Source organism: Chenopodium album, chromosome 12 (genome assembly GCF_948465745.1).
Source record: "Chenopodium album chromosome 12, dcCheAlbu1.1, whole genome shotgun sequence".
Classification (NCBI taxonomy): Eukaryota; Viridiplantae; Streptophyta; class Magnoliopsida; order Caryophyllales; family Amaranthaceae; genus Chenopodium; species Chenopodium album.
Window position 1 is genome coordinate 31,180,959 of NC_137845.1, and position 8,629 is coordinate 31,189,587.

The window sequence follows — 8,629 nt, forward strand, 5'->3', positions numbered from 1 at the left end:
AAGGCATTAGTTTGAAAAGCGTTATGTTGGTAGGAAGCGTACATAACTTGCATGCAAAGTTGCATGTTCTCCATTTGAGCTCTCATGCTCGCCATGTCTTGTTGGAAGTCGGGTTGTTGTTGTTGTTGTTGCCTTCTTCTTCTCCCATGTTGCTGTTGTTGTTGTTGTTGTTGTTCCTTTACTTCATCCTCCTCTTCTCCTTCAATTCCTATCTCCTCATCCTCCTTAAACACCTCCTCCAAATCCACCGCTACATTGTTGGGGAAGACACCCAAGTCCTTCCTCACCCACCAAGGGTGTTGAGCTCCCTCTCTTGTGTGGGAGGTGTACTTCGGCCTTGGGAGGAAACAATGGTGCTTGCGGGATACAAGGAGACTCCAAATTCCCTTGACCCCTTTGATACCCTTGATGAACTGCATTGTCTTGAGTTGCTACTTATCAAGTAATATATCACTCCTATCCCCTTTCCCTACTATGGTGCATGATCGCAACTTCTCCTCATTGCCACACTTTATGGCCAACCTAGTCACCATAGCTCCATAATGAATCTCCCCTCTCTTGCCTCCCGAGACAATGGCCTCGATGCATTGGGTGAAGATGAATCCCAAGTTAATTCTATGCCCAAAATCCGGCCTAGATGCAAGCCAAAGAATCCGAATTTCTTCCAAAGTTATCATCCCCAAGTCTTGCTTGTTGAAGACCATGTACCCAAGTATACGGTGAAGCAATCTCAAAGCGGGGTGCATGATCTCACTAGCCAAAGAATAATTTGCATCAAAATCGTTGTTTTGGGAGATTTGTTTCCACCATCGTTGGGGGTTGTAGTCCGGGAGTTGGACATATTCGGGTAAGAGGATGTCGGCATTGGGGTTGAGGCCGAGGTATTCATTGAATTTGTGGAGGGACATTGTCTCTTTCTTGTTAAAGAGTTGGAAGGAAACGGAGATGTTGTTGTTTCCGGAGGTGTGTTTCTCAAAAGAGGCGAGAAACTCTAGGGTGGGCTCTCGGTAAGTGTTGTAGGCCCTTGAGACAAATTCATTTAGTCCAAGATTGTTGAAAAAGAACCAACAATCTTCATCAATGCCAAGTTGGGTAGTTATGGGTTGATGGTAGTGTTTGGTGGAAAGGAGTTTTCGTGATTGGAGGGCATCAAAATTGTCTTTATGGTTTCTATTGGAGAATTTGGTTGGAGGCAAAGGTTGTGGGGGTTCCACATTTTGAGGGGTTTGTGAAGATGAACCTCGTGGCTCCTTTCCACTCTTTCTCTTCTTAGAGCTAGTTCCAACCTCCATTTTTTTTTCTTCTTCTCAAGAAATAACACAAATACTTTACTCCAAATCAACTAACCACCACAAGTAACACCAAGCAACCACTACAAGTATCACCAAGCAACCACCACAAGCAATATACTTGACAAGGCAACACAAATTAACCAAGAACACAACAAATATTTCCAACAATCAACTCACAAAAACAAATCAACCAAGAGTTAGAACAATACTAACAACAAAATTCACCAAATCAAACATGAAAAATCTCCCAACAAAAATCACAAAAGTTAATCATGAAATTCATCCAAAATTGCATAAAAGTTCAATAAAACTACAAAGGAGAAGATTATACCAACAATGAAGCTAAGAATCACCTCCAACTAGCCTCCAAGAACATGAACTCCAATGGTGCTTATAGGAGTAACAATGGTGGAAATTCAATTTTTTTGGATTTTTGATGATGGAGATTGAAAATTGTTGATGAATTTGATGTTTTGAGAAGGAATTTTGTGGGATTTAGGATTAATTTGATGATTAATTTTTGGAGTTAGGGTTGGGGTTTTTGGGGTTTTCTAGAGAGAGTGTGTGTAAGAGAGTGATGTAGGTGCGAAAAAATGAAAGAAAGGGGAATCGGCTGCTGTAATTATCTCGCGAAAATGTGCTGCAGAACCCAGTGGGTCGCGCCCGCGGGTCCTGAACAGCCGCGCCCGCGGCTCTAATGGTCGCGCCCGCGGGCTTCTGAGCCGCGCCTTCTCCACGAGCGCGGCCAGGCGTCCTTCGAAAGTTTTTAGCTTCTTGATCTTCCTGAGCCGCGCCCTCTCCTTCATAAGCCGCTCCCGCGGGTTCCTGGAGAGGGCTCTCCTTGGGCCGGCTTTACACCTTCATTGCACATTGAATTGCTTTTCTTCTTCCTCTCTTAATTTAAACTTAGCTCAATAATCACCATCATATGGCCTCCAATTCCCAACCATACATGCACCATGGGGGCAAGTACCTACAAATAAAAAATCAAAAACCATAAGACAAAAGATAAAACAACCAAACCGACCACAAGAAAGAAAAATAGAGAAGAAAAGAGTTAGGAACTCGGGTTGCCTCCTGAGAAGCGCTTCTTTATGAGGTCACTAGCTTGACCATGAGAAAAATTCATTCAAGGGGGTGGCTTAGGACCCAAAGGATCAAGCCTTAGACATTCGATTAGACCAATTTCTTCTATGCAAAAATAATGCTTCAAACGATGACCATTGACCATGAACTTGTTCCCATCCGCATCTAACTCAAAAGAACCATAAGGATTAGTCTTCGATACCACAAAAGGCCCTGACCACTTGGACTTGAGTTTACCCGGAAACAAGCGAAGCCTTGAGTTGAAGAGAAAAACCTTATCTCCAACCTTAAAGCTCTTGTTTCGAATATGTTGGTCATGCCCTTTCTTGGTCTTCTCCTTATACATTCTTGAGCTCTCATAAGCATTATCCCTAAGCTCTTCAAGTTCATTGAGCTTCAACAATCTCTTCTCACCGGCCAAAGACAAATCCGTATTGAGTTCTTTGATAGCCCACCAAGCTTTATACTCCAACTCAACCGGCAAGTGACAAGCCTTTCCATAGACCAACCTATAGGGGGTTGTGCCGATTGGAGTCTTGTACGCCGTTCTAAGAGCCCAAAGTGTGTCATCGAGCTTGAGAGACCAATCTTTCCTTGATTTGTTCACCATCCTCTCAAGTAGATTCTTGATTTGACGATTCGAGACCTCCACTTGGCCTTGAGTTTGAGGATGGTAAGGTAGACCAACCTTGTGATGAACCCCATATTTCTTAAGAAGAGCCTCCAATTGCTTCTTGGCGAAGTGAGAACCTCCATCACTAATTAGAACTCTTGGGACCCCAAATCTAGGAAAAATGATCTTCTTAAGAAGCTTAAGCACAACCTTGTGATCATTGGTAGGAGAGGGTATAGCTTTAATCCATTTTGTTACATAATCAATCGCTACAAAGATATATAGGTTCCCACATGAAGAAACGAAAGGCCCCATAAAATCCACCCCCCAAACATCAAAGGGTTCAACTTCTAAAACACTTTGTTGGGGCATTTCGTCCCTCTTGGTAATGCTGCCGCTTCTTTGACATCTATCACATTGCGCAACGAATTTGTGGGCATCTCTATGCATTGTCGGCCACCATAATAAAGATTGAGAGATTTTTGCCACTGTTTTGTCAACACCACCATGTCCTCCACATGGTAGTGAGTGGCAATGCTCAAGAACACCTTCAATTTCATGATCTAGAACACAGTTCCGAAAAAGGCCATCTCCACATTGCTTGAATAAGTATGGGTCATTCCAAAAGTACCTCCTCACTTCCTTGAAAAACCTCTTCTTTTGTTGAGAAGAAAACTCCGGGGGAACGACTCCACAAGCAAGATATTTGGCTATATCCGCATACCAAGGGCTAGAAGTTGACACCATAGCCATGAGAGTCTCGAATCCTATCTCATCATTAATTGGTACATCCTCCTTATTCTCAAAAGGTAGCCTAGACAAATGATCCGCAACATAGTTCTCCGCTCCCTTTTTATCCCTCATTTTCATGTGAAAGTCTTGGAGAGAGAGAACCCAATGGATCAAGCGAGGCTTTTCTTCTTTCTTGGTCATGAGATATCGCACCGCGATGTGATCCGTGTACAAAATAACCTTAGAGCATATAAGATAGGACCTCTAGCATCTCTTTCTCCGTTGTTGTATAATTCTTTTGAGACTCATTGAGAGTCCTACTTGCATAGTAGATGACACATGATTTTCCTTCTTTCTTTTGACCAAGAACGACACCTACTACAAAATCACTAGCATCACACATTAGCTTAAAAGGCAAGCTCCAATCCGGAGCTTGCACAACGGGGGAAGAAATGAGAGCTTCCTTGAGCTTATGAAATGCCTTAAGGCAAGCCTCATTGAAGCTAAAAACAACATCCTTTTTGAGTAATTCGGTCAAAGGTTTGGCGATTGATGAAAAATCTTTGATAAACCTCCGGTAGAAACCAGCATGCCCAAGAAAAGCTCGTACTCCCGTGATAGAAGTAGGAGGGGCAACTTCTCAATCACCGAAACTTTGGCCGGATCAACTTCAATGCCATTTTTTGAAACCTTATGGCCGAGGACAATGCCCTCCTCGACCATAAAATGACACTTTTCCCAATTTAAAACCAAACTCGTCTCTTGACACCTTTTCAAAACTTTTTCAAGGTTAAAAAGACAAGTGTCAAAAGACGAGCCACCAACACTAAAATCGTCCATGAAAACTTCAATTTCTTTTTCAAGCATTTCGGAGAAAATGGAGGTCATGCATCTTTGAAAAGTAGAGGGAGCATTGCATAATCCGAATGGTATTCTTCGGTATGCAAATGTCCCACATGGACATGTGAAAGTAGTTTTCTCTTGATCACTTGGATGGATAGGGATTTGGAAAAATCCGGAGTACCCATCCAAGAAACAAAAGAAAGCATGGTGAGAAAGTCTTTCAAGCATTTGGTCCATGAAAGGGAGAGGAAAATGATCTTTCTTTGTATTTTTGTTCAATCTCCTATAATCAATACACATTCTCCATCCGGTCACCGTCCGGGTGGAGATTTCCTCTCCCATTTCATCCTTGATTATGGTCATTCCACCCTTTTTTGGGACTACATGAACCGGGCTAACCCACTTGCTATCGGAGATAGCATAGATGATGCCCGCCTCACGTAGTTTCAAAATTTCTTTCTTGACAACCTCTTGGAGGTTGCGGTTTAACCTCCTTTGAGGTTCAATGGAGGTGGAATGATCATCTTCAAGATGAATACGATGCATGCATAAAGAAGGGCTAATACCCTTGATATCATCAATGCTATACCCTATCACATCTTTATATTTTCTCAAAACATCAAGCAATTTTTCCAAATCAAGTCCATCAAGGGTAACATTAACAATAATGGGGTATTTTTCCTCTTTATCAAGATAAGCATATTTCAAAGAAGGGGGAAGGGGCTTGATTTCTACCTTGGGAGGAGGCTTAGAACTCTCCTCCAATTTCTCCTCTCTTGATTCAAGCTCAATCTCGCCTTGTTGTTCAACTTCCTCTTTTGAGGATTCCTCCATTGCCATGAAAAATTCTTTGGCCTCTTGAGAGTGGAACTCCTCTTTGCATGTAAGAGCTTCCACCATTGGATCTTGAGGCTTCATCATGACTCTCCCTAAGCGGTCCAACTCCTCATTCACAACGTCAACCCTATAGTACTTTTCAACCATGCGGGTCTTGAGCAACTTAGAAAATTCGAAGACTATCTTCTCATCGGCCACTTCACATGTGATGGTGTTGTTCTTGCAATTTATGACCGCCCCCAAAGTTTTAAGAGCTTCACAACCCAAGATTAAGGGAGTGTCCACATCTTCCTTCATGTCCATCACTACAAAGTCACAAGGCACATAGATGTGTCCCACTTGAATTGGAACATCCTCAAGTTCTCCACAAGGCAATTTTACCGACCAGTCGGCTAATTGAATTGTCTTCCTTGTAGGGATCATCTCAATATTGAGCTTTTGAGCAATGGATAGAGGGTTAGACTAACATTTTCTCCAAGATCGGCCAATGCACCCCTAGCTTCCATGTTCCCAATTTTCACCGGCAAAGTAAAACTCCCCGGGTCTTTTTCCTTCTTGGGCATCTTATGTTGGACAAGAGCACTCACTTGATGTGGAAGGGTGATAAGCTCATCATTGATCTTCCTTTTGTTGGTGAGGATGTCCTTGAGGAACTTGGAGTAGAATGGCATTTGTGTCACAACTTCAATAAAAGGGAGATTGATGTGCAAATTCTTCATCACACTAAGGAACTTTGCAAAATTGTCATTCAATTTCCTCCCCGCAAGTCTACTTGGAAAAGGAATCGGTCTATCAAGGTTACTAGTCTCACTAGGAATTGAAGTTGTCTCCTCATTGTCAAGCTTCTTCTTCTCCGAACTTCCTTCTACCTCATCAACCTTTTCCTTCTCACCTCTCTTGTCTTCATTCACACTCTCTTCTCCTCCCTTCTTTTCCTCACTATCCCCCTCATTTGGACCGTCATAAGAAGTTCCCGACCTCAATGTGATTGCCTTGTATGTATCGGGTTTTTTGGTTATGAGAAGGGTTAGGTTGCGGTTGTCCGGGTAGAGTAGATGGCGAATTGAAAGGAGTTCTCTCGTCCAATTGAGCTAGTTGTGAATCAACCATCTTGTTGTGAGCTCTTATTTCTTGCATTTGTTGCCCAAAGGTTTGCATTTGTGAATGCATGGCTTGAAGGAGTTGAGTTGGTGTTGGCTCCGCTTAAGGTGCTTGTTCTTAATTTCTTTGAGGCACTTGGGCTTGATTGTTGTATTGGTGTTGGTTGTTGTATTGGTTGTTCCTTGGGTAGCTCCCTCTTGGGTTTTGGTTTTGAGATGGAGGTGGATTTTGGTATTGGGGGTTGGAATTGTAAGAAGGTTGAGCTTGTTGGCTCCATTGTTGAGGTTGAGATGTAAACCCGGGTGGTGGTTGTCTCCAAGCTACTCCCCCGCCGCCTCCTCTAAAACCATCTTGCCTTGTGTTGTATGCCGCTACATGCTCGGGGCTTAAGCCTCCACAATAGGACATATCATGGTTCGTTCCTCCACAATTTTGACAAGAGAAAGAGTTAACTTGAGAGGAGCTTGCTCCACCACTTGAACTTGCATTTACACTCGTGTTCAACTTGGAAAGCCCTTTTGTGAGTTGATCAATTTGATGTTGTAATTGATCAACCTTCTCCAATTCATAAATTCCACCCTTCTTTGGTGTATTCCTTCTTCTACCACCCCAAGAGTAATTCTTTGCTACCTCCTCGATTGTTGCTTCCATTTGATTTTGGGGGATCTTGATCAATTGTCCACCCGCCCCCGCATCCAAGTTAGCTCTAGACATAGGCTCCAATCCATCATAGAAAAACCTCATGAGCGAACTTTGATTGTATTCATGGTGAGGACACGCTTGTAACAACTCTTTGAACCTTTCCCAAGCTTCACTAAGACTCTCATCCGTTTCTTGTTCAAATGATGTAATTTTTCTTCTCATTTCGGCGGTCTTTTCCTCGGAAATGAACCTCTTCAAGAATGCGTTGACTATCTCCCTCCATGTTGTGAGAGAGTTGGGCTTCACTTGCTTCAACCACTTCTTTGCTCTACCCGAAAGAGATTGTCGAAATAGAAGCATTCAGATGTACTCTTGAGAAACTTGATTGGTTTGTATCATGGCACATAGCTCAAGGAATCTATCAAGGTGCTCTATGGGGTCTTCACTTGGAGAACCCGAAAATTGTTCCGATTGGACCATTCTAGTATATTGGGGATGAATTGTGAAATTGGTTTCCGTGACGGGTAGCAAAATCCCCCCCGTGAGCTCATAATCCTCCGGATTTCCGAACTCACGAAACAACACATCATCTTCTTGTCCCGCCATTGACTCACTTTGCCAACTTGAAAAGTAAGAATTACTCCCACTATCAACTATAGCACCAAGACCTCTTCCTTCTTCTTGAAAAAGCCTACGGACTTGCCTTAGAGTTCGATTGATCTCTTGGTCAATTTGATGTGTGGGTGGTCCTTGAGATCTTCTAAGCATTCACCAAAGCTAAGCAAACAATTAGCAATGACAAGTATGATAAAATAAACAAAACAAAAAGAAAAGCAATTAAAATTACTCTAACAAAAGCAAAAATAGACACTAAACAAGCCGCTTCCCCGGCAACGGCGCCAAAATTGAACATTTAAATCAAGCACTTCTCCCATAGGACTCTCTACAGTCACAGCACTAGGTAGGGGCCTAGTTATATCAACCTCAATGAGCATTTTGGCAAAAGATAATCTGAGTTGTCTGGTGGTACACTCATCAGCATACAAGGGAACCCCAATTGTACTACCAATTCTGCTCAAAGTGTCTGAACTCCAGCAATTTAGAGGCAAATTTGGTAATTTAACCCACAAAGGCACATTTCTAAGTATCTCAGCTTGAAAATTGAATTTATCACTCCATGGCTTAACAACAGTAGGCTTATTATTAAACATGTGATGTCCTAAGCTTAGAACAGCATTCGTATCACCACTTGAGAACAAATTAATTATAAAGTAACCATCATCATGCCAAAAAATCTCAGGCTTAGCAAAGTTACTCCAATTCTGAGCAATGAATCTATGAACAGCAGCAATTGTGGGATAAAACCCAACAACATAAAATATAATTGCATTGCACCATTTAGAATTACCTGCTTCAATTTCTGCTGCTTGAATCTGAGCTACAGGTTTACCATTCTTCAGGACAGGAGCCACAAAGGTCAGAG

At 42.4% G+C, this 8,629-nt stretch overlaps 1 non-coding gene across 1 annotated transcript; it reads left to right on the forward strand.

The window, feature by feature from the left end:
- The first annotated feature begins 7,264 nt into the window (after positions 1-7,264).
- On the forward strand, positions 7,265-7,371 carry LOC145573378 (small nucleolar RNA R71). Its single transcript, XR_014097421.1, has one exon. It is a non-coding gene; the product is annotated as a small nucleolar RNA R71 (small nucleolar RNA).
- Positions 7,372-8,629: the final 1,258 nt, after the last annotated feature.